Source organism: Polypterus senegalus, chromosome 4, assembly GCF_016835505.1.
Source record: "Polypterus senegalus isolate Bchr_013 chromosome 4, ASM1683550v1, whole genome shotgun sequence".
Taxonomy (NCBI): domain Eukaryota; kingdom Metazoa; phylum Chordata; class Cladistia; order Polypteriformes; family Polypteridae; genus Polypterus; species Polypterus senegalus.
In genome coordinates, this window is record NC_053157.1 from 250552220 (window position 1) to 250579632 (window position 27413).

The 27413-nt window shown below is 41.4% G+C and overlaps 1 long non-coding RNA gene across 1 annotated transcript; it reads left to right on the forward strand.

The window, feature by feature from the left end:
• The first annotated feature begins 17991 nt into the window (after positions 1-17991).
• LOC120528456 lies at positions 17992-19641 on the forward strand. The gene is made up of 3 exons (XR_005633530.1): positions 17992-18062; positions 18731-18885; positions 19278-19641. It is a non-coding gene; the product is annotated as an uncharacterized LOC120528456 (long non-coding RNA).
• Positions 19642-27413: the final 7772 nt, after the last annotated feature.

Here is a 27413-nt window from a genome sequence, read left to right on the forward strand (position 1 = left end):
ATGATTCATTTTTAGAAAACACAAACGGACTTTGCAGTTTTGGTACTTGTACAGTTCTCTCTTTTTTTCTTTCTTTCTTTTACTTTTTTGCATTTTTTCAACTCTGAACATGAAAACATTACCAATAGTGTATACAAATAGTGTAATTTTTATCCATCCATTCTCTTCCGCTTATCCTGGGTCGGGTCGCAGGGGCAGCAGCTTGAGCAGATAGGCCCAGACTTCCCTCTCCCCGGCCACTTTTTCCAGCTCTTCTGGGAGAATCCCAAGGCATTCCCAGGCCAGCCGGGAGACATAGTCCATCCAGTGTGTCCTGGGTCTTCCCCGGCGCCTCCTCCCCGGAGGATTTATCCATTATAAAAATAATAACTTTTGACGTCATTCAGATTGTTACTTATACTTTTACAGTTAAAATCAAACCAACCAACAATACTAATGGGCAGCGTTACTTACACTGCGATATTAAAAATCAGGAGACTACAGGGGTAGTGATGACATCGCCCAGCGTTACCAAACCATCACCAGGCCAAGGACGGATTTACTGACCTTGGATTTCCAGACATTAACCCATTTTAGGCCTCTTTGTTAAGGGGTCCCTTATAGCATCCCCCACACTGGGCCAGTGCTCATGTTATTGGGTTTTCCCAAACCTACACTGTCATAGATTGGACCACCATGTGCTGCATAATATTTGTCATATTCTACCAAATAATAATCTTAAACAGAAAAATGTGCAAATACAGGTCAGGTCAGGTACCATGCACTGGTACCCACCACACGATGAAACACCTCAGGGTCCGATTTGGCAACCCTCCAGGCAGACACATGATCCAGTGTCACCCTACAGAACTGACCATCTATCTACCACAGCCAGGTGTTAGGTGGGTGTCCCCTTGGCCTGGTCCAACAATGAGAATCGTGCCACATGGCTGTAGTGCCTGTAGATGATGTTCCCTCATAATGCAGGTAATGTGCCTCATTTAGGACAATGTCAGCAACCACTCATTGAACACAAAGTCAAACCAGTGTGCCAAAAGAGTTCTATCTCTGGGTAGTGTCCATGTCATGCAAACATATAGCAAAACAGGAAGCAACGGGACTGTGAAGACTTGGGGCCTCATGTATAATGGCGTGTGTAGAATTCACACTAAAACATGGCGTACGGACAAAACTGCAATCGTGCATACACTCAAAAAAGTCAGATTCATAAAACTGTACCTAAGCAAAGTCCCACACACTTATAAATCTCAATCAAACTGAAATTTCTCAAACATGCAGACACCTACAGCCTCACTCTGACTCCTCACAGAATTTCACATATTTGAATATGCAAATCAATATAAATACCCTCTTCTGTTCAGTGTTTTGTTAAAAGACAATGGCAAAAGCACACGGAAAAAAGAAGAATTTCAGTGAATGTGAAATGGAGGTCCTGCTTAGTGATGTGTAGGCAAGAAAAAACATACTATTAGGTGGCTTGAGCAGTGGTTTGAGCAACAAAAGGAATTGATAGGGTGGCACAGCGTGGCGAGGCAGTCAGAAGGTGACACAGTGCCCGATATAAAAAAAGAAGTGGTCAGATATCAAAGTCAACATGAAAAGGTGAGTTGTAGTCCACCATCTGAAAAAGAAGGTCTATGTTGAGATTAAAGTCGAAATGTCAATTTTAATCTTGCCATTTCCACGTTAATGTCATAGTTTATTTTGTCATTAAAGTAGAAAGTTGTAAACTTCTAACTAAATTAGCACATTAAATGTTTTGTTTTTCAAGTGTTCCCTGATCCAGTCATTAATCACTACGTGCTTCTTAAACAGGCTTTCTTTTACGCCCACAGAAGTGCGCAGAAAGTGATTGCCACACAGAATACATTACAGTCATAATATTACAGCTCTCTGAACATTTTAGAATACTAAGGTGTATACTTGGTATCATTTTTTTGATGAAATTCATTAAAGCATGTGTTAAACATGTGGGGTCATGGTGGCATAGCGGTAGCAATGAACTGGTGCCCTGTCCAGGGATTGTTCCTGCCATGCACATGATGCTTGCTGTAATGTGTGTGTGACCCTGGATGGAATAATTTATCATAGCAGTGCGGTGTCTGTCTAATGTACCAACTCCAAATTCCTGTCCTTCCACTTTCTTTTTCCAAGTAACCAATTGTCACACAATGAGCTCTGTAATAAATGTTAAACCAGCTGTAAGCTTAGAACTCTGATTCTTCAAAATTTTTAAAGAACATTGAAAAATCTACGTTATACATGTTTAATGATTCCATCCATCCATCTAGCCATGCCAGTCCCAGCAAGCACGAGCACTCGGCAGCAACAATCCCTGGACAAGGTGCCAGCTCATTGCAGGGTGAATATGAGTGCACACCTGTGGTATAGCGGGTCCACAGCTCATGTCAAAGGCCATTTTTTAATTAAATAATCGCCGCACTCGCGGCTTAGAAAGGGGGCGTGGTAGTGTGGCGGAAGCGGTTCCCGGGATTGTTCGTGATGCGGGCGGTCCTTGCTTAAGTGCACAGGCGAGGAGTCGTCCGCATCCGTATTTGTTCCCGAGAGCTGCCGATTGCCACAGCTGAACCACGTCCCCGTCATAAATAAAAGCGTGAGGCAGCTCGTAGGGAGAGAGAAAAAGAAAAAGAAAAGAGAGAGACAGAGGTTGCTGGAAAAGAAGGCAGGAAGTAGCGAGGAGAAAGCTGGTGTGTGTGAGAGACAGAGAGAGATAGTGCTAGCAAGCAAGCGCTCGCAGGAAGGCAGCTGGACAGTGAGCCCTACCGGGTGTTTGGCCAACAACTAGGGCAGACGGTAGTGGTCGCTCCCGCGAAGTATTGTGAGGACCGGGAGTGACCAGCAGAAGGATGGCTCGCTGTGGAAGACAGCGGGAGTCGGGAGGCTTGGAAGGTGAATTCCCTGGCGTGAGCGTCCTGGTCATTGGGGAAGCCAAGTCTCGATCTGGAGAGTGCAAAACCGAAGCCAGGGATCAGGAAGCCTCCAGATCAGTCGTGTGGGAAGAAGGTCAGCTGCTGGTAGGGCGGCACTCCTGTTGCGGGGCCCAGATGGGAGAAGCAGGGGGGCCGCCTGGTAAAAGAAGACACCGGGCTTTGTGTTTTTAAAGGATTGCTTCCAGCCATTGTTTTAACCTTGTTTTAAAGGATTCATGTATTGTTTTTTTTAACCTCCACTTCACTTCTGTTTTAATGGATTATTTATTTAAGGAAGATTTTGAAAAGCACTGCACTTTATTTCATTTGGACTTTGTTTTGTGGGTTGTTGTTTAAATTAAAAGCATTTGGCACTTTTTTACGCCATCATCCCCTTGCTCCATTTGTTGTGCCTCACTGCCGAGCTCATCGGTGACATTATCGATGGTATTGGGTTCAAGGGCTCCCAAATGCAAGATGGAGCAGAACCTGCATCGTCACAACACCTACACTAATAACGTCAATTTAGCATCTCCAAATCCCCTCACCTGTATGCCTTTGGAAACCAAAGCAAGCAGAGGAAACCCACAAGGAAAAGAGAAACTCCAGGCAGGTGACACCTGGGATGTGAATCCCCTTACTTTGAGTCAGCAGCTCTTCTGCCCACATGTTTAATTATTAACAGCAAACATTTAAATGAAATTAACAATTTATCTGTAAAATGTAATATACAGTGGTGTGAAAAACTATTTGCCCCCTTCCTGATTTCTTATTCTTTTGCATGTTTGTCACACAAAAGGTTTCTGATCATCAAACACATTTAACCATTAGTCAAATATAACACAAGTAAACACAAAATGCAGTTTTTAAATGATGGTTTTTATTATTTAGGGAGAAAAAAAATCCAAACCTACATGTCCCTGTGTGAAACAGTAATTGCCCCCTTGTTCAAAAATAACCTAACTGTGGTGTATCACACCTGAGTTCAATTTCCTGATTACTGCCACACCTGTTTCAATCAAGAAATCACTTAAATAGGAGCTGCCTGACACAGAGAAGTAGACCAAAAGCACCTCAAAAGCTAGACATCATGCCAAGATCCAAAGAAATTCAGGAACAAATGAGAACAGAAGTCATTGAGATCTATCAGTCTGGTAAAGGTTATAAAGCCATTTCTAAAGCTTTGGGACTCCAGCGAACCACAGTGAGAGCCATTATCCACAAATGGCAAAAACATGGAACATTGGTGAACCTTCCCAGGAGTGGCCAGCCGACCAAAATTACCCCAAGAGCGCAGAGACGACTCATCCGAGAGGTCACAAAAGACCCCAGGACAACATCTAAAGAACTGCAGGCCTCACTTGCCTCAATTAAGGTCAGTGTTCACGACTCCACCATAAGAAAGAGACTGGGCAAAAACGGCCTGCATGGCAGATTTCCAAGACGCAAACCACTGTTAAGCAAAAGAACATTAGGGCTCGTCTCAATTTTGCTAAGAAACATCTCAATGATTGCCAAGACTTTTGGGAAAATACCTTGTGGACTGATGAGACAAAAGTTGAACTTTTTGGAAGGCAAATGTCCCGTTACATCTGGCGTAAAAGGAACACAGTATTTCAGAAAAATAACATCATACCAACAGTAAAATATGGTGGTGGTAGTGTGATGGTCTGGGGTTGTTTTGCTGCTTCAGGACTTGGAAGGCTTGCTGTGATAGATGGAACCATGAATTCTACTGTCTACCAAAAAATCCTGAAGGAGAATGTCCGGCCATCTGTTCGTCAACTCAAGCTGAAGCGATCTTGGGTGCTGCAACAGGACAATGACCCAAAACACACCAGCAAATCCACCTCTGAATGGCTGAAGAAAAACAAAATGAAGACTTTGGAGTGGCCTAGTCAAAGTCCTCACCTGAATCCAATTGAGATGCTATGGCATGACCTTAAAAAGGCGCTTCATGCTAGAAAACCCTCAAATAAAGCTGAATTACAACAATTCTGCAAAGATGAGTGGGCCAAAATTCCTCCAGAGCGCTGTAAAAGACTCATTGCAAGTTATCGCAAACGCTTGATTGCAGTTATTGCTGCTAAGGTTGGCCCAACCAGTTATTAGGCTCAGGGGCAATTACTTTTTCACACAGGACCATGTAGGTTTGGATTTTTTTTCTCCCTAAATAATAAAAACCATCATTTAAAACTGCATTTTGTGTTTACTTGTGTTATATTTGACTAATGGTTAAATGTGTTTGATGATCAGAAACATTTTGTGTGACAAACATGCAAAAGAATAAGAAATCAGGAAGGGGGCAAATAGTTTTTCACACCACTGTATATATACTTTAATGCATTTTATGCTGTTCATTGGGGTTTACCCCGGTGGACAAGAGGGTAGCCTCCCTCCACCTTTGGGTGGGGGGACGGATCCTAAGTGTTGTTTGTGCATATGCGCCGAACAGCAGTTTGGAGTACCCACCCTTTTTGGAGTCTCTGGATGGGATCATAGAGGACATACCTTCTGGGGACTCCCTCCTACTGCTGGGAGACTTCAATGCTCACATGGGTAATGACAGTGAGACCTGGAAGGTCGTGATTGGGAGGAATGGCCCCCCTGATCTGAACTCGAGCGGTGTTTTGTTATTGGACTTCTGTGCTTGTCACGGATTGTCCATAACGAACACCATGTTCAAGCATAGGGGTGTTCATATGTGCATTTGGCACCAGGACATCCTAGGCCTCAGTTCAACGATTGACTTTATGGTCGTGTCGTCGGACCTGCGGCCACATGTCTTGGACACTCGAGTGAAGAGAGGGGTGGAGTTGTCAACTGATTACCACCTGGTGGTGAGTTGGCTTCGATGGTGGGGGAGGATGCCGGACAGGCCTGGTAGACCCAAACGTGTTGTAAGGGTCTGCTGGGAACGTCTGGCAGAGTCCCCTGTCAGAAGTAGCTTCAACTCCCACCCCCGGCAGAACTTCAACCACGCCCAGAGGGAGGTGGGGGACATCGAGTCCGAATGGGCCAATTTCCATGCCTCTATTGTTGAGAGTGCCTGACTGGAGCTGTGGCTGCAAGGTGGTCGGTGCCTGTCGTGGCAGCAATACCCGAACTTGTTGGTGGACACCGGCGGTGAGGGATGCCGTCAAGCTGAAGAAGGAATCCTACAGGACCTTTTTGTCCTGTGGGACTCTGGAGGCAGCCGATAGGTACTGGCAAGACAAGTGGAATGTGGCTTTGGTGGTTGCTGAGACAAAAACTCAGGTGTGGGAGGAGTTTGGAGAGGCCATGGAGAACGACTTTCAGGTGGCTTCAAGGAGATTCTGGTCCACCATCCGGTGTCTCATTCATAGGTGTGAATCTAAAAAAGAAAGGGCAACAGCACAGAAACTGTGGCAGTGCTTTGACGCTGGGTGCTGCCCGTTTGTAAAACCGAGGAGAATGTGATACTGCCTTTAAAATGTGTGTGTCTTTACACCAGGTTTAGTTTTTATACATCTAAAAATGAGCATGGAAATTGGCATACACAACATTTTTGTTTGTACCCACCATTTATACAAGAGGTCCTTGGACTTTTGTCCTCTTACAGGGCCACAATAAAACAAATCCAGTTTTAATCAAAGCAAATTTTACAAAAGGTGAAAAGGTCCCCAGTATAGTATATGGTCATTTTTATGTCATGTTGTTACTTTAGTAAAGATGGTAGTGTTGTGCTGAGTAGGTAATGGTGGATGTCAAGCTGTCTCCAATGTTGTTACAAATGTCAAATGATCAAAGACAAGTCAACTTTTCGACTCATACCAAGGGTCATATTTTAAACTTAGTTTGCTGCTCTGCTATCACACCTCACAATCTTATTCCTATTAAATTACTCATCTCAGATCACAAAATGATCACATTTGCTGTTAGCGTACTTCTAAATTAAAGCTTCAGCGTGTAATTTCATTTCATAATGTCAAGCATGTAAACCCAGAGACCCTTATAGATTTATTGCAATCCCAGCCTGTTTCACCTTCTGCTACCACACCACCAGAATTAATAAACCTTTACAATGCTGATCTGTCTTCTGCCTTTGATACACAAGCTCCCTTAAAAACTCGGACTGTTTCATTTATTTGTATCTGAACTTCGTCATCTCAAAGCCTCGGGCCGACAGTTGGAGTGTCTAGCTAAAAAGACGGGACTTGTTGTACATAAGGAAATGTATTCAGATCATATATTAAAATACAAAAATGCTCTCTCTGCTGCTAAAACTGTATACTACTCTAACATTATCAATACAGGAGGGAAAAATACTACAGCTCTTTTTCCTACAATGAAAAGGCTAATTACACCACCAGAAAATGTTGCTCACCACAACCTCTTTTTTGTATCTTCAACTCAAAAATTGAAAAAATCCACCAGCAACTTTCTTCCTCTATCTCTGCAGAAAATGACATCCTCTCCACTATCCCCCATATTATATTCCCTCACCAGCCACCCTATTCTCAGATTTCAGTTTACCAGCTGAAAATTATGTCTTGGAGCTTATATCAAAATCTAATCCCTCCACATGCCAATTAGATCCAGCACCTACAAGTTTGTTAAGTCCTGTCTGTCACATATTTCCCCCATGATAACTACTATAGTTAACTCTTCCCTTACTACAGGCCTGGTCCCCCTCTCACTAAAAACAGCCTCAATTACTCCAATTCTGAAAAAACCTGGTTTAGACCCGAATATCCTTAACAATTATCAGCCTTTTTCAAATGGTCCATTCTTATCTAAAGTTCTCGAAAAGATAGTTGCCTCCCAACTTCAGTCCCATCTTTCACAAAATAACATTTTTGAACAGTGTGTTTCAATCTGGGTTTTGTCCTAAACACAGCACAGAAACTGCCCAGGTCAAAATCACAGATGATCTTCTCCAGGCAGCTGACGTGGGACTTTTATCAATTCTTGTGCTTCTTGACATCAGCTCCGCATTTGACACCATATCCCATCAGATACTTTTGAAACGACTAGCTAGTGTTGGAGTCTGTGGCCTTGTCCTCCAGTGGTTTTCTTCCTAACTCACTTATAGGAGGCAATTTTTCAAATAAAGGGCTTTAAATTTGAGAATGCAGGCGTTAGTCAGGGAGGTCTGCGGGGTTCTGTTTTGGGGCCGCTTCTTTTTCTCCTTTATATCTTCCCGATAGGCAATATCTTCCAGCACCATGCTCTTAAGTTTCACTGTTACACTGATGACACACAGCTATATCTATCCACTAAATCCACTTCTGTTTTCCCTGCAGATACTCTTATGGCATGTCTCCAAGACATAAAGACATGGATGTCTCACAATTTTCGCCAGCTAAGCAGCAATAAAACTGAGGTGTTCCTCATTGGTTCTAAATCCACACTTGCTAAGGTTAATCAGTCTTCTATTTTAAATTAACAATATTAACACAAACATCTCTACCCAGGTGAAGAGCCTGGGCGTCATTCTTGACAGTACTCTCTCTTTTTCTTCCCATACAGAGACAACTTGAACAGAGACCACTTTTTTCTAATTTTGGTTCTGTACATCACCACAATGAATTTTAAATGAAACAACTCAGATGCAGTTAAAGTGCAGACTCTTAGCTTTAATTCAGTGAGGCGAACAAAACGATTGCATAAAAATGTGAGGCAACTAAAACATTTTTTTGAACACAATCCCTTCATTTCAGCGGCTCAAAAGTAACTGGACAATTGACTCAAAGGCTATTTCATGGGCAGGTGTGTTCAAGTCCGTCGTTATGTCCTTATCAAGTAAGCAGATAAAAGGCCTGGAGTTGATTTGAGGTGTGGTGCTTGCATGTGGAAGATTTTGCTGTGAACAGACAACATGCGGTCAAAGGAGCTCTCCATGCAGGTGAAAGAAGCCATCCTTAAACTGAGAAAACAGAAATATTCCATCCGAGAAATTGCTACAATATTACGAGTGGCAAAATCTACAGTTTGGTACATCCTGAGAAAGAAAGCAAGCACTGGTGAAGTCAGCAACGCAAAAAGACCTGGACGTCCACATAAGACAACAGTGGTGGATGATTGCAGAATCATTTCCATGGTGAAGAGAAACGCCTTTACAACAGTCGACCAAGTGAACAACACTCTCCAGGGCTTGGTAGGCGTATCGATATCCAAGTCTACCATAAAGAGAAGACTGCATGACAGTAAATCCAGAGGGTGCACTGCAAGGTGCCAGCCACTCATAAGCCTCAAGAATAGAAAGGCTAGATTGGACTTTGCTAAAGAACATCTAAAAAAGCTAGCACAGTTCTGGAAAAACAGATGAAACCAAGATCAACCTCTACCAGAATGATAGCAAGAAAAAAGGATGGAGAAGGCATGGAACAGCTCATTATCCAAAGCATACCACATCATCTGTAAAACACGGTGGAGTCAGGCAGTGTGATGGCTGCCAGTGGCACTTGGACACTCGTGTTTATTGATGATGTGACACAGGACAGAAGCAGCCGAATGAATTCTGAGGTGTTCAAAGACATACTGTCTACTCAAATCAGCTAAATGACGTCAAATTGATTGTGCGGCGTTACATGATACAGATGGACAATGACCCAAAACATACAGCCAAAGCAACGCAGGAGTTTATTAAAGCAAAGAAGTGGAAAATTCTTGAATGGCCAAGTCAGTCACCTGATCTTAACCCAACTGAGCGTGCATTTCACTTGTTGAAGACTAAACGTTGGACAGAAAAGCCCACAAACAAACAGCAACTGAAAGCCACAGCAGTAAAGGCCTGGCAGAGTATTAAAAAGGAGGAACCCCAGCATCTGGTGATGTCCAGGAGTTCAAGACTTCAGGCTGGCATTGCCACCAAAGGGTTTTCAACCAAGTATTAGAAATGAACATTTTACCTCCAGTTATTTAATTTGTCCAATTACTTTTGAGCCCCTGAAATGAAGGGATTGTATTAAAAAATACTTTAGTTGCCTCACATTTTTATGCAATCATTTTGCTCACAACACTGAATTAAAGCTGAAAGTCTGCACTTCAACTGCATCCGAGTTGTTTCATTTAAAATTCATTGTGGTAATGTACAGAACCAAAATTAGAAAAAAAGTTGTCTCTGTCCAAATATTTATGGACCTAACTGTATAAGTAACATTTCTCAGGCTGCCTTCTTCCATCTCTGAAACATTTCTAGACTTGACCCTGTGTTCGGATTCAGCGGGTTGGAAAATGGATGGATTGATGGATCCTGTTCTTACACAACACAGTACTGAAGTATCGGTTAATGCAGAGCCACCTCATGTATAGATTACTGTAATGAGATTCAATCTGGTATCCCATCGCTTACAACATCTTCAAAATTCTGCTGCCAGGATTAATAGCCCAGAAGTACTCCCAAGTTACGAAGATGGGAGTCCCGATGAAAAGAAAAGTATAATTCTCCATCTGATCCGGAAGTGCTGATGAGTCACATGGACAGAAGGAAAGAAGCACTTCTGGGTCAAGGACTATATAAAGGACAATTCGAGACCCAGTAAGGGAGCTGGAGTCGGGAGGAGTGTAACAGAGCTTGCTGGGAGGTGGAGGAGAGAATGATTGTGTCTGTTTATTTATTTATTGTATTTTCTGTTTATTGTGGCTGGGGTGCTTTGGAGGCAATGCAAAGAAAAAGAAGAAATAAAAAGATCTTCTTATTGCTTTTACCGTGTCTACGTCTGTATGTTGGGTTGGGTTTCACGGGGTAACAGCACCCCCTAGCATTGACAGTTGTTAGACACATAGAATAAAAGGCAAAAATAATATGTGAAAAAAAATTTCTTCTATAAACGTAGCTTTTCTTCTCAAATGTCAGTTGTTTCTGTACTTACAAATGCTTTGCTTCATCTTTAGTACATTCGAACGTAAGGCACTACACATTTAATAGAGCACTGATGGCCGTAAGTCTGCGCCCCTATTACTTGCCCAGAGAGTCTGGACACGTGATTGTTGTTATTGTTTACATCCCCCCTCAAGCGAACGCGGAGATAGCGAGTGATGTCATTCGTTGCTAAGTTACAAACGCAGCACCCTGAGGCGCTTGTGCTAATCTGTGGAGACTTTAACCACGTGACGCTGGATAAAACATTACCTGCCTTCTCCCAGTATGTGGATTGTAACACCCGGGGAAATATGACTACTGACCTACTGTATGCAAACGTTAAAGACGCACACAGCGCCACCCCGCTGCCTGCGCTTGGGAAAGCAGATCATAACCATAATTCCACCAGGGGGGGTAAACGGTAACATTATACAAAGTTATTGTCTGTTTTTACCTGCATTGTTATCACTCTTTGATTTAGTATTGTTTTTTGTATCAGTATGCTGCTGCTGGATTATGGGAATTTCCCCTCGTGAGTAATAAAGTAGCTATCTATCTATCTTTAACTCTTATACTGTTGAGCACGTAAGGCACGGTTTAAAAGTGTGTGCCCTCAACGTCCTAAACATGGCCAATTCTCAGCCCACCATGACTGACCCCCCCTGCTCACCACTTTAAACAATGAGGACAGACAGTTGAGCTCCAGCCCATAATAGTCGAGTCGCGGCTCTGCAGCTTTCACATTTTGTATTTTGATGGCTTCGTGTGACTACATTACATTACTAGAAAGTTAAAAGAGTTAAATCAACAAAAGGGTAGTTTTTATAAGCATGCAGGCATCAATAACAAGCAATGCTTTGCTAGAATCTTACAAGGTGGAACATAGAATCGCGCTGACTTCTCTCCTTCATGCTGGCTGACAGGCTGGCTCCGCCCCAATGTCGCTCTCTCGCTCACCAACCCTTTTTCCTTTACCCTTTAGTTTTCATCTTTTTTCCCCCTCTCCTGTGCCAGCTAGTTCTTATTAGCTCCGTCATGTGGTCCGACACAAACAGCCCGATTGGCTTGAGTCCTGTTCTTCATTTTAACACGCCATCTCTAGTAAGCTAAAGTATCAAAGTGTACAGAAATACTGAAAGGAGTTGGAAAGGATAAAAGACATTAAATAAAACAATACCGTCTCAAATATCACAAAACTGTACTCGTAAAGCCATGTCAGCTGTAGATTTTACTGTATCCATGCAGCAGCACTAGCTTGTGTAATGTTTGTATTTTTAATTCCCCATTAAACAAATCAAAGTCTCCCCGTTACAGTGAAACCGCACAAGCATCGATCCCGATAAGAGAAAACAAAAAAATGAAATTATTTCAATAGGACTCAGTATGAGACAAACTGCTGGAAATGAAAGCTGCACGCGCCCTGTAAAGTTACATCGTGCGACGCCACTTCAACAAAGTTTACCGATGACGGCTTTAGAGGAAAAAGGAAAAAACACAAAAACACGCAGAGCTCGAGAAAAATCAGAAATGAACGACGGGGCTGTGCGGGAGCGAGCGGCTGCACAAGCGCGTGCCCGACGGACAGCACAGTTCGGAGCATGCGTGAAATCAAAAGGAGAAACGGCGCGGAAAAGTGCACGAGCGCGAAGGGAGCAGAAGCAATCCCGATTTAACGCGCATCCACCAGGTCAGATGTACCATTACATTTCACGGGACACCGACTGGAAAATAAATTAACGTAGTACCAGCTAAAAGTGCGCGACCCCCATCATCCACAGTAAACTCGTGAAGGTGCGAATTGCTGTGCCGCCGCCGCCGCCTCCTCCTCCACGTAGCGCTCAATCCCCAACACTTAAAATCGAACCACGCGGCTTCAGGAACCTCCTCAAATTTAAAGCCGCCCTGCATGTCGCGATCTTCCTCACTGCTGGCATTCCCACCCGTACGCAATCCCCACGTTCGACTTTGTCTCACCTTCTGCACCTTTGCTTGATCTTCTGGCCGCGAAGAAGTCGGAGCACGAGGGTCTCATAAGAGCAAACAGAGAGGAACTGCAGCACGCGGTAGATACAGTAGCTACTACGTCATTTACGACACGCCCACAACGTCATTCACGGGACGCCCACTGCAAGGATGAACTGCCTGCTTATTGTAAGTCAGAATCACTGAAGCGACGGCCGCTGTAAGAACGACAACAATTGATGTTACTTGGGACAAGCAGAAAAGTCTTTTAGTTTTGCTAACTTAACTTAACTAATTTCTAAGCACCTTGCCAAAAAAGTTACTATTTCTATGGGAAGCCAAATTGACATTTAGAGATATCTTAAATATATTTTATGAAATATCTAAAAATACATCTACTTTAAGATATCTAAAAATAATTTTATGATATCTCAAACAATTCAGCGTCCCTTCTACCGACGTTGTCATTACAACAGCATATGTGCAAGACACTCCTCATTAAACGTTTTTACTACTCAGTGATTCCCAGATCTGTAGCTGATTTGTATTATTGATTTCTAAAAAGCAATGTGAGTAAAAGCGAGCTCTGCATAACTAATCACAACTGTCTTTAAAACAGAATCAGTGCAATCGACAGCGTCTTCTGCAGTTTAGGGAAAGCCTCAGGATTTCTGCGTTAATGAGACAAAAATGTTGAAAAGAAACTTTGCGAATTCATCCAGAGGTGGACATAAAGATCAGTCAAGTATTGAGAAGAAGGAGCAGCTGGAGAAGCACATCTGGAGCCAAAGTTTCTAAAAAACATCCGACTTTGTCAGTAACATCCTTTCCTTTGTTCCTCTCCATACTGGAGAGAAACATTACACCTGTTCTGAATGTGGTAAAGAGTACTCTTCCAGAAGAAGTTTTCGGAGACACACACAAAGTCATATTGGAGTAAGCCTGTCCCAGAAATGACAAATGATCTTTCCATTGGCTCCTCAACGAAAACAATTGAAGAAAAATCTTCTGACTGCTTTAAAGGACTCCAGTTGAAAGTTTGCTTATAAGTATATAAGAATAGTGGAGAAAACACTGAAAGTGTGAAACAGATTGTAGATGTAAGGTCACCTCAGAGCCATATATGAATTCACATTGGAATGAACACACTGGAATACAATGCATATTTCACAAACAGCAAAAATCTTCTTCAACAACTTATAGTTGCAAGAAAAAAAGTTCATTGTTGTCCTAAATGTGGTTAATGCTTTTCAGACAGCAGTGGCTTTCATGGTCATAAATGACTGGTTTACTTGTGGTAAGCCTCGTAGCTGTTCTGAATGTTGAATGTGATCCTCTTGTATCAGCCGTCATCAGGAACATATAAGATTTCATGAAGGACTCTGAAACTTACTGCCAGTACGTCAGCCATACAGGGACTGATCATCTCTGCACCGGTGCTGTGACATAAGATGGTGAACAATACAAACACAAGACAACAGAATGAGGTAGCAACAGTACTGTGCGGTGATAACAACTTCAAACACAAAACACAACTGAAAAAGTTCAATGTAATAATAAAAAATCGAGAAGTCAAATCAAATCCACAGTGCAGTGCCATCTTCTAGGAGGTGCCACTGACAATGAGGGGAATATTTTTGTTTCTGAGCTTTGGAGATGGGGCCTTATCTGAGTAGCAATGAACTTCTACCGTCTCTGGGATGTCATCTGATGGCTGCGCCTGGGCTGAGTGCAGATAGCCATTCTTAAACCTGATAATGAAGAAGTCATTTAGTGACGTCAGCTGACAGCCAATGTTGTCCAATCAGATACTGGGGAGGGACAGTCGAGGAGGACAGGAGACTAAAAAGAGAGCCGTCACATGACAGACCAATGTAGAGGGACTTTATAAGACTTTGACACTAATTTAGGTTATCATTTATAAATGATAAGAGTCTTTACAAACCAAACACATTCATCAGCTGTGTGTCACGGGTGAGTCCAAAAGTGGGGAATTTAAGAAGATCTAAATACAAATAAAATGAAACATTCAGGGTTGAAAGAGAAATGTTTAAGACCTGAAGAGGGAGTCACAACAGCATGTTAGGGTTAGCACGGGGGACCACAGTTGTGATGAATATCAATTAATGTGTAGAAGGAATATTATTTAAAATAATAATTTTATGAGAAATGGGACACTATAATGAATGCAGAACACAATGAAAATGAAATGAACTGATTTTATTGTCTGACATATAAGAGAAAAAGGGAAGACAAAGCAGAAACACACAGGGATCTCTGCTGACCCAGCTGATAATTTAATAAATTAACCTAAAAATATAACGGATGTCACTTTGCTCCATGTCAGTATATCCTGGGGTGGTGTGTGAAGGACGCTCTATACTCTGAATTTGTTAGTTCAGGTTTGAGTTTGAGTTCAGCACCTTCTTCATATCGATACCCAAGACAAAGTTTCTTCACGTCGAGACTACAAGCTGGAGGCCACAGGAGCTCAATAAACTCCAACAGCAGGATGGACGATTAGAAAGCTCTGCTCTGAGAGAGTGTCAGCTACGTAAAGCTTCAGATTCATTTACTTGACAGAAAACTCCAAAGAGCAGAAGTGGCCCCTTCTGTACCCCCACCACTGAAGGTCAGTGTGAGTATAGCTTGACTCTTACGAGGACTTATCTAAAAAGGGTACATTGGCTATGAAATGCAAGAAGGTAGAAAAATATAAAAAGTGGAAACTACAAAATAAAGAGGTGACATCAATGAAATACACTCAGTGGCAGAGGTGACGAGGACAAAATCAGAAAGGACAGTAATAGAAAAGGCAGGTACAAACTGAAAACAAAAGAAGAAAGCTGATTGGTGGAAAGACCTGTCAGTCACTCCTAAGTGGACTGTTGAGGACAGTCATGACATGGAGACTTCAAAGTTTATGTGTTTTTGATTTCAAATCTGTGGCCATGCACTGAATTAGTCTGTTATTTATCAGTTAGCATGTTCTGAATCTGTAATGTCGTCACAAAGATCAGCATTTTATTAATAATGAAGTACATTCCAATAGGTGGTGCACTGCCGATGATAACGCTGAGGTCCACGCTGATCACTTATATTTCATCCCAGATTATTAAATGCCACATTCCTTTAATATTTCTATACTTTGACTTTATTTCTTGAGTGACTGAAGTAGATATTAGGTCAATGGATGTTGTAAATTTCTGCTTTCTTGCCCAGGGTTTTATCAACTCCAAGAGGTTGCACTTGAATAATAATAATAATAATATTTTATATTTTTATATTGCTTTTCTGACTACTCAAAGCTCTTCTACACAGTGAGTGGGGACCAAATTCAACCACCACTAATGTGCAGAATCTACCTGATAATGTGACGGCAGCCATTTTTGTGCCAGTATGCTCACCACACTTGAGCTATTAGATGGTGAAGTGGTGAGAGAAACAGTTATCTAATGAGAGAGAGGGGATGATTAGGGGGACACAATGACAAGTCCTTGGAGGGCAATTTAGCCAAGACATCTTTATGGAGGACACACAGGGATCTTTAATAACCACAGAGAGTCGGGACTTCAGTTTTACGTCTCATGCGAATGACAGCGCCATTTATACAGCACAGTGTCCTCATCACTGCTCTGAAGCATTGGGATCCACATTCAGATCACCGGGTAAGGCCCCTATTGGCCTCACCAACACCTCTATATCAGACACCCAAGCTTTTCCTAGATGGTCACCAATCCAAGTACTGGCCAGGCCTGAATATGTTTATGTTTAGGGTGAGGTAGATGACCTGATCTGAAGTGCATGTGGTGCATCTGCTGGCTACAGAAGAGCAAGGGTGGCAGAAGTAAGACACCCTTGGTTGAGAACTGGCATTAAACCAAATGTTATACGAGCCTTCATGTGTCTCAGAGATATCAGTACATTTGTTAGAGCTGGTGACAGCGAGTCCCAGTCTGGGGCACTGAGAAGTGACAGGCTGGAGGGGTCACTCTTATGTACTTAAGTGGAATGAGTCTGAGGTGGGCTATTACAGCAGGACTGACATCAGGGCATCACTTATACCCAATTGTGTGACTCGATCTGTGTGTGTTAATCATAGGGTGCAGGAATAGATGAGCCTGTTCAACAGACCTGATTAAGTCTCACAAATCCTGAGATAAAACGACTTGAATAACCAAGAAAATCTAAAAAACTGTGAAGGCGCCGAGAGCGCCGAGCGCCTGCTGTATGTTACGTGTCTGACTGTCTGTCAGTTACTTCAGTTTTTAAACAGTTTTCATATTTCTACAATCCTTGTGTTTATGAATGAATCCTATGAATCTGTTTCCTAGACTGAGTGGTCTTCAGTTACCTTAAGAGAGTCTAACAGGTGGGGTCTTTACTGAATAATCTGATAAATTACTGGCATGGACAAAGAAATAAATATTAATTATTTGAGTGGATTAACAACAGTCAGTTGATTTTCATCAACAACATTCACACAACTCTGATAAGCAGGAGACGAGAACTTATTATGGGATGGACAATTTGACTAATAAAGAGGACTAATATGAATTCTGATGTGGCCTTCAGTATGTAATATGTGACGATGCCGGCCCCTCCAGACTCCCTCTTCCCACATAGGAGTCTGTTGAACCAACACCGTCGATAGTTATGGCCGAGATGAGCGGACAAATCCCATTGAAATCAGGCAATGGTGGAAAGTACTCGAGTGCTTTTATTGAAAAACAGTCAAAAGTAAAATCAAAGTGTCCACATGTGCACTGTTCTCGAAAACATACACAAATAAATCCATAAAATCAGTCAAAGGTGGGTATAAAATCCATAAGAAATAAATCTGTTAAAATCGAGGTTACGTGATCTCAGCCCACCTCCTTCTGTCTCCCCGGCTCACTCATCACTCGTGAGACTCTGCAGCACGAACTCTTTTTTGCCGACCCCCGTCTTGGCCGCCTCCACACTGCACAGCCAGACTGTCCGAGGTCGGCACACTGTTTGTGTGTACAGACCACGCAGAGCCGTTTTCCACAAGCGAACTCTGTCTGCTTTATTCTAACTGTGCATTACAGTCAACAACCCACAGGACACACAATCTGTTAATATAGTGTCTGCCACTAGATGGCAGCATAACCCCTTAACAATGAGTGTAGAGGTGACCGTTCTATAAAGTTCAAGGCCGTTCAGTACACAGTCAGTAGTTTTCGCCTGCATTATGAAGACGTCGTCTGGCGTGTTTTCTTTCCTCGCACGGCACTACAGATGCTTTGTATGAAGTGTTCACCGATCCAGTTGTTAATCGCTACGAGCTTCGATTTCCTCTTCACTGAGAGGAGGCGCAGGTAGGGATCAGCACACACAACACATTCACTTCATGATATCCCTGCTCTATAAGTGTCCTATAAGTTTGTAGCTAGTTTTACTTTAACAAAGACGTTTAATTGTGTGGTGACTGAGTACGTGGAGAAAGAAAAAGGAAGGATAAGAACTGGGGGCTTGGTATGTCAGATAGAGACAGCACTCCTGCAATAAAGAAATCCCACTGAGAAGAACATCAATTGAATTCTGTATTCGTGTATCCACCGCCAGCTCACGAACCCAACATTTACACGATATTCCAGTTAAACCAGTGCGATATCCAGTCATACACCCAGCTTAATGGAGCCTCGTCACACCCGCCGTAAAGATTCTCTAAACTGGACGTACACCTGCGACCCCGGAGGGAGCAGCATAAACACCACGCCACCGTAATTGGCCATGTTTAATACACACCTTAACGCATTTCATCATTAAATGATATCAAGTATTTATCTTAGCATTCTAAATGTTCAGAGAGCAGGAAAATCATAAAGTGAATGCATTCTGTGTGGCGATCGCTTTCGAGGATAAAGTGGACAGGTTGACTGTAATCTCGACATACACTTGTTTCTTTTCTTCACTGTGTCCGTATTTATTTGTTTTTATTTTTATTTTTTTCTTCTCCGTGGCCCTAATACCCTTCCGTACGCAGGTGTTTAGTGCAGTAAAAGCCAAGCAGCCCTTCAGAGATCCCCGTGAAGAGCAGAGACTCCGTCCATTGTAGTGCTCGGCGCCGACGCTGCAGTATATCTGCGCTCAAAATGACAGACCTGCACGTTGAAGCCAAGTTCAGTGACAAAGTAAAAGGTAAGGCTATTTATTATTCTACACAGTTGTAATTATTCGACACAGTCCTAGTGGTTTATTTTACAGTGCATAGCATTTGTTTATTTCTCGTTCTTTTTCATCTCGTGGCGTATTTGCTAAATCATTAATTCTGAGGGGTAACTTTGTTACAGAATACAGAGTTTAACTTCTGAACCAAGAAACACTAGAAAACCAAATCCTCTTCTTTCTTCCCCGTCTGAGTACTGAGCTCACATACAAATGGAGGTCTTACTGGTAGGTCGATGGTTACTGTGGTTGTACTGGGATGTACAGAAAATGTACTTGATTGACGTTACAGATAAACAAAGAGCGCGTTTCTTTTCCTCTCCTTTTTGTAGTAAATGACGCACCTCATCTTTCTTTGCTTTAAGAGCCATTTATCTAAATGAAGACATGACTGGTGGCTCTGGAGGATGAGCTCTTCCTTGGTGACACACACACCATAAAGAAGGACACGGTGAGCCCGTCGTGCTGGACATGCAGTAGCACAGCGGAGGGAGTTTGTCTGCTGCTCTTGTGAATGATTTTTAAATATAACTCGTATTACTAGGAGGCAGAGGCACAACTGAAACTTGGGGAGAACCTCAGAGATTTGAAGAAACCAGGAATTCATTTTACCAGACAGACAGACAGACATTTTCACGAGTGTTTCATTATTTCTGCAGGTGAATTCTACTAACAAACCATCGCAGTGCCTTAATGCTGAGAGCCTGACTTTAATGATCAGACCTGCTGAACGGGGAGATTTGAATTATTGTGACAAAGAAACTAAATTACATTTACTGTGAAAGTCGAGAATTTATCATTTAACATATTGGACAACGCTTTACTAAACATGAGTTAGTGTTTAAAATTATGTTCCTAAAAGTTTATTTAAATATCTGAAGTGACTGTTTTGTTTTTTTGGATAACGGCACATAATTACATTGTTGGTGACCTAAAAGATATTTTATTCACTTTAATAAAAGTGTGAAGCCTTGTATTTTACACGATGTATTGTGTTTTTAAGATCAGTCGTGTAAACCTGAACTTGAGTGGATATGAAGTTTTGATATTTCGACTTAACTTGTGACCTGCAGCTCTGGACTGTAGACACGTGATTAGAAGTGAAGGTTTATTGGCTTCCAACCATTTCACTCCTTTCAGACCCCACTTGGCTTATCTGTTACTGTAGATATTTGATATCATTTCACTTACACACGTATTTAGTTTGTCTTATTCTCACAATAAATCACATTATTGAGGTGTTGCCTGAGTTAAATCTTCACAACTCTGTGAACATGAGTACAGTTTATTAAACTTGTTCACTCTTTGATTTTCAGGACTACATCTCTGAATATTTCTTCACTGGGCCTTCTGTTCATAAAGATGTGGTTGTTGTTTTTAGTCCGAACTTTCCTTTGTGTTTCAAACTGTAAAGCCTCTCTGCCAGCATTTCTCACTATGCCAGTGGTTCTCAACCTGTGGGGCAGGCCCCACTAGGAGGGAGCGAAGTAACAAAAAGGGGGGTGCGAAGATGTGACAAAAAGAAAACAAGAATCAAAAATACGAAAAAAACATTTGTCAAAACCAAAACAAATTAACTTAAACTAAATTCTGATACTAGAACAACAAATATAGAGTTAGATAAATGTTGATAAAAGTTAAGTAGGTATAATAAAATATGCATCTACATTTAAAAAAAAAAATGTTTGGGGGGCGCAATTAAAACTGTTATGAAAACTCAGGTTGCAAATACTTAAAGGTTGAGAAACGCTGCACTATGCCAGTGTGAACCTGCAGCTCTCATATATTCTGTTTCTCTACGCCGGTGGGCTGTGGTTTCATGTCACATAAAATCTCATGGACCACTCAGGACCACCTCAAGCAGGCTAAGGAGCTGATCACTGAATAAGAAAATGGGACGACTCCTCAAGGATTCTCCCTCGTGGTTTGATTGTCTTTTTACAGGAACATCGAGTACCGACGGTCAGGGGACTCTGTCATTGAGCCATCAACTCTCGAGAAGCCAGCAGTGCAAACTCCGAGCTGCAGATCAGCAAGAAAAGGAGACCCTGCTGAGCAGGCAGGACTTGGGGGGCTCTAGTGTGCGGTGGGATTACCGGCACACTCTGTTACAGTGTCATGGAGAGAAAGTTGTTAGTTTGGATGTTTTTGATGGCTGATATTACAGTTGGGCCAACTTAAGGGTCTCCCATGTTTCAAACAATCTTGACAAGCAGTGTATGGATGTTATGGGGGATTATGTGATGTATTGTTATATATCTAAGGACATCTCTTTATGATATGTACGATAATAAAAAATCAATATTTGTTACTGTGAATAAGAGAAGAGACGAAGAGAGTCAAATCTAGAACAAAAGTAATACAAACTGGATAGACTTTTTATTTTAATTTCATTTTAACCAAAATATTTATAAGAATTGTAACTGTGGTAGCAACAGCAAAGACTTTGTTTAGTGATTGAAACCTCATTTAGCTTTATTTATTTATTTGTTTATGTGTTTGTTTGTGTGTTTTCAATCACATTTGTTGTAATTCTGTCTTTGGAAAATTACTTGGGAAATAATTGTCGACAATTAGGAAAAAGAAATCAGCCAAACAAAGTAACAGAAGATGAAGACAGAAAATCTGATGGTGAATCTGCTTCTGTGGTAAAGACGCCAAAATTCATGTTTTCATTGGCTACCATTTAACACAAAATTACTTTCTTATAGAGGAACATAAAAAGTTGCTTGAAGAAAAGTTTAAAACCGCAGTCAAAGAAGGAAGTGTCTGCTCTCCTGAAACACTTTAACAACAACAACAACAACATTTATTTCTATAGCACATTTTCATACAAACAGTAGCTCAAAGTGCTTTACATATTAAAGAATAGAAAAATGAAAGACAATTATAAAACAAAATAAATCAACATTAACATCGAATAAGAGTAAGGTTCAATGGCCAGGGGGGACAGAAAAACAAAAACTCCAGACGGCTGGAGAAAAATAAAATCTGTAGGGATTCCAGACCATGAGACCGCCCAGTCCCTCTGGGCATTCTACCTAACATAAATGAAACAGTCCTCTTTGGATTTAGGGTTCTCACGGAAGGGCTTGATGATGATGATGGTCACGTAGACTTCTTCCTTTTAATCCGTCCATCATTGTTGGAGCATCATGAAGCTTTGAGTAGGTGGAGGTGGCGCAGGCCACCACCACAAAGAAACCGGAAAAAGAAACAGAAAAGAGAGTAGGGGTCAGTACCGATTTTAGAGCCACCATGAATAGTTATTATGATGAATTGAACATACAGAGTATCAGGATTAAGTTAAATTAAGATTAAAATGAAGTTATATAAAGGCCATGTTAAAGTAATGTGTTTTCAGCAGTGTTTTAAAGTGCTCTACTGTATCAGCCTGGCGAATTCCTATTGGCAGGCTATTCCAGATTTTAGGTGCATAACAGCAGAAGGCCGCCTCACCACTTCTTTTAAGTTTTGTTCTTGGAATTCTAAGGAGACACTCATTTGAGGATCTGAGGTTACGATTTGGAATATAAGGTGTCAGACATTCCGATATATAAGATGGGGCGAGATTATTTAAGGCTTTATAAACCATAAGCAGAATTTTAAAGTCAATTCTGAATGACACAGGTAACCAGTGTAGTGACATCAAAACTGGGTGATGTGTTCTGATTTTCTTTTCCTAGTTAGGATTCTAGCAGCTGCATTCTGCACTAGTTGCAAACGATTTATATCTTTTTGGGTAGTCCTGAGAGGAGTGCATTACAGTAATCTAGTCGACTGAAAACAAACGCGTGAACTAATTTCTCAGCATCTTTCAGTGATATAAGAGGTCTAACTTTACTTATGTTTCTTAAGTGAAAAATGCTGTCCTAATGATCTGATTAATATGTGATTTAAAATTCAGATTACAGTCAACAATCACCCCTAAGCTTTTTACCTCCGTCTTGACTTTTAATCCTAATGTATCCAGTTTATTTCTAATAGCCTCATTGTATCCATTATTGCTGATCACTAAAATTTCAGTTTTCTCTTTATTTAACTTGAGAAAATTACTATTCATCCATTCTGAGATACTAGTCAGACATTGTGTTAGTGAATCAATAGAATCAGGGTCATCAGGTGCTATTGATAAGTACAGCTGTGTGTCATCAGCATAGCTGTGGTAGCTCACGTTGTGCCCTGAGATAATCTGACCTAACGGAAGCATGTAGATTGAGAATAACAGCGGACCCAGGATAGAGCCTTGTGGAACACCATATTGGATATCATGTGTCTTCGAGTTGTAATTCCCACAACTAACAAAAATTTTCTCCCTGTCAGGTAGGATTCAAACCAATTTAAGACACTGCCAGAGAGGCCCACCCATTGACTAAGGCGATTTCTAAGAATGTTGTGATCAATGGTGTCAAATGCAGCACTCAGATCTAAGAGGATGAGAACAGATAAATGGCCTCTGTCTGCATTTACCCGCAAGTCATTTACTACTTTAACGAGTGCAGTTTCTGTGCTGTGATTTGTTCTAAAACCTGACTGAAATTTATCAAGAATAGCATGTTTATTTAGGTGGTCATTTAACTGCATAATGACTGCCTTCTCTAGAACTTTACTTAAGAAGGCAGGTTAGAGATGGGTCTAAAATTTTCAAGAGCTGAGGGTCAAGATTATGTTTCTTAAGTAGGGGTTTAACTACAGCAGTCTTAAGACAGTCTGGGAAGACCCCAGTATCTAGTGACGAATTTACTATGTCAGAACATTATCAATTAGCACGCCTGATACTTCTTTGAAAAACCTTGTTGGTATCGGGTCAAGGACGAGGTGGAGGGTTTTAATTGAGAGATTATTTTTTTAAATCAGGTAAATCTATCCTAGTGAAAGAGTTTAATTTGTTTATAACAGGATGTTGGGGTTTAGGGGATCCTTAGTGTTGGGGAGATATACTATGTTATTTCTAATATCATTAATTTTTGATTGAAAATACAGCGACAGCCTCACAGGTTTCACTGGAAGCACTTAGGAGGCATTCCTTTGAGCTACCTGGGTTTAGTAGGCGATCAATTGTTGAAAATAAGACTCTGGGATTACTAGCATTGTTATTTATAATCTTGAGAAATAGCAGCGTCTCTCAAGACGGACAGTGTTATTGTATTCTGTTATTTTGACTTTTAATATTTCGTGGTGGATAGTAAGTTTAGTCTTCCTCCATTGACGCTCAGCTCTACGGCATGTTCTCTTTAAATCAGACACTCTTTGGGTCTTCCATGGTATACAATGCTAGAAGATTTTTTAACTGTCTTTTCAGGTGCAACTATGTCAACAGCAGCTCTCACTTTAGAATTAAATCTTTCCACCTTACTATTTACATTGTCCTCGCTATTATAGCTGGCACTATAAACGGACTGATTGCTTAAAATGTTTGTAAGTTTTAAAGCTGCTGCCGAATCAAAGAAGCGTTTTTTAACAATATGCTTCTCATGAGTGTTTTTATCATTATTTCTATATTAAAAGTAGAAGAAAATGGTCTGATAGACCAATATCAATGATCTGTTTTATATCAACTTTCAGTCCTTTAGTAATCACTAAGTCTAATGTATGACCTGCTTTATGTGTAGGCTGATTTATGAGTTGTCTCAAATCAAAAGAATCCAGGAGGTTCATAAATTCTTTTACTTTTAGATCACACTGATTATCTATATGAAAATTAAAGTCGCCAACTATTAGGAGTGTGTCATAGTTAGTAATTAAAATTGACATTAAGTCAGAGAATTCCTCAAAAAATGACGCGTTATATTTAGGAGGTCTATACACGGATAGTACTAGAACTTGAGAATCTCCATGAATAACAACGGCGAGATACTCAAAGGACTTGAACTTACCAAAACTGACATCTTTACATTTTAATCGCTCGAGTAAATGTTAGCCAATCCGCCCCTTTTCCCTGGCGGTTTGCATGAGTAAAACTGTAATCCGGGCGCAGATTCGATTAAAACTGCGCGGCATCTGAATTCAGCCATGTTTCATTTAGTGCAATAAGATTTTTTTATCACTAATAAGATCGTTGATAAAAAACGTTTTGTTAGTTAAAGCTCTAACATTTAATAGTGCCATATTTAATGTTTCGGAGGTGCAGAGATGAGTACTATGTGCGTTATTGTTATTTGGAATAGGAACTAAATTATTATTATTAGCGCTCTGTGTATTTTTGTTTAATCTGTGATCTGTTTTATAGTTTTAATACATTGTTCCTCTAAAATAGTGATTTTAATTACATTATTGGAGTTTATGCCGTATTTCCTAGGTTTTCTACGTGCATTGAGATTGCTTATTACAGTATTAATGGTGTGCACTTTAACGGAAGACTCTATTAAACATTCATCATGTCCTGGCACAGCAGTATTATTTCGGAAGGGGTTAAGAGCAGAGATAGATAGTCAAGAAAAACGAATTACCTTCGATATGTTTTCGGAGAGGACCCGGCGCGAAACTGTTCGGATGCAGGCCATCACGCTTGAAGAGACGCGCCTTTCCAAAAGAGATTCCAATTGTTGATGAAACCGACATCCTTCTTCTTGCAGAAACCCTGTAGCCAGTTGTTCAACCCTAGCAGACGACTGTAGTACTCGTTGGATCGTCTGACGAGAGGTAGTGGACCCGAAACGAAGATCTTTGCCGATGGGGTCCTCTCCTTCGCGTCTTTAATCAAAGCTGCGAAGTCAGCCTTCAGGATTTCTGATTGTCGGTGCCTTATATCGTTTACGCGCATGCAAGACGATTGATCCAACTGCCCTCTCCTTGTGTTTCTCGTAGACTGCTGGCGACGTTTCATTACATCTCGGACACGAGCACCGGGAAAACAAGAAACAAACGATTTTGCATTAGGGCATGCGACATTAAGGTTTCTAACGATAGAATCACCTACCACTAATACATCACCAGGTGCTGAAGGCGAAATGGGGACGCGGAGAGGGTCAAACCGGTTCTGAGATAAAATGCTCGCCTGTGCCGATGGAGGTGCTCTGGCCTTGAACCCCCGCCTGCATAGCTGAAATCCACCGAGGTCAGCAGCGCGCCGCTCCTACGAGACGCTGGGTGAGGTCGGCACAACGCGGGGTTGATGTTTCGCCGGTTCCAGATGGCAAGGACGGTTTATCCAACAGCCGGGCCTTCAGATTTCTCAGGTATTTCCGTCGGGACAGGAGTTTCTGAATCTGTTCATCAAGTGCTTGGAGTTCCTCAATTACGATTTCAACGCGAGTTACCCCACTGTCGGCCATTTTCTACTTCGTGCCCTAGGAGAAATGAGAGAGAGAGAGAGAGGTTAGGAAGCGAAATCATGGCTTTAACTTTAATATTGTCTTCATTTAAGTGAAAATAAAATGTCAAAAATTGTTTCTAATAAAATATTTGCAGATTTGAATATGTGTGGTGATTTGTGTTTCTCCCACCTACAGTATATATATATATATATATATACTCTATATATATATATACTCTATATATATATATACTCTATATATATATATACTCTATATATATATATATATATATGTGTGTGTGTAATAAATATATCAAAACAGATGTTACCTAAAGAAATTTGGTATAACAGCCAGTTCTTCATTGAATCCCAACTGATGATCTTATCTAGAGGTTGTCTCTTTACACTTAGTCGGGTTATTTTAATAGTTTTATTACCTTTGGTTTTAAACACATTTACAAGTGCAGATGGTTTCTGTCACATACAATACGAGAGCGTACAGGTGCAGTTTGTCTCTGAAAGGCATTTATTTCTGAATCCCTAATCCCACCAGAAACTCCCCCTCTCACCCCAAACACTTTATACCAAACCAGAACGCACTCTCGTCAAATGTACTTATTGCAAACATAACATTTCCCCCTCCGCACCAAATACAGCGACTCCCAGATAAACATAACATAAGGTTTGAACTTTCAGAAGTCATTGAAATTGTACAGAAATCTTTTCTTTTTCTCTTTTGTGTGCTTCTTCCTAAACCCAAATGTCATTCTAAAGTCTGCTTAACTGTGGAAATCAGTAAGGAAATCTTTGAACCTGGCTGGCCGAGTTCTGACGCGTTCAGGTCTGGAGATGGTTTCAGTCACAGGTTGCAATACCTCAGGGTCCTCAGTCTGCTTAGAGACCGATGATCCTGCAGTTGAATCGAGCCACTTGGCTGTAAAACCTGAAGAGTCACAGCTCGGCACTGGAGGTGCAGGTACCCTGCAGAGGCGGCTTGCATGCCATCGGGAACCAACAACCAGACAAACTGTGGCAGGTCCTAGTTGGCTTATTACTTTAAAAGGAGAAGACCAAATAGACTTCAACTTATGTTCTCGCTGTGGCCTCCAGACCCTGACCCAGTCTGATACAGTTATGTCTGGCATTTTCACCCGGTGTGACCTATCAAAGTGTTGCTTCATTTAATTCTGGCTCTTAGACACCCTGTTGTGTGTATGCACTGCAGTGGTCAAAGCTGGTTGGGCAC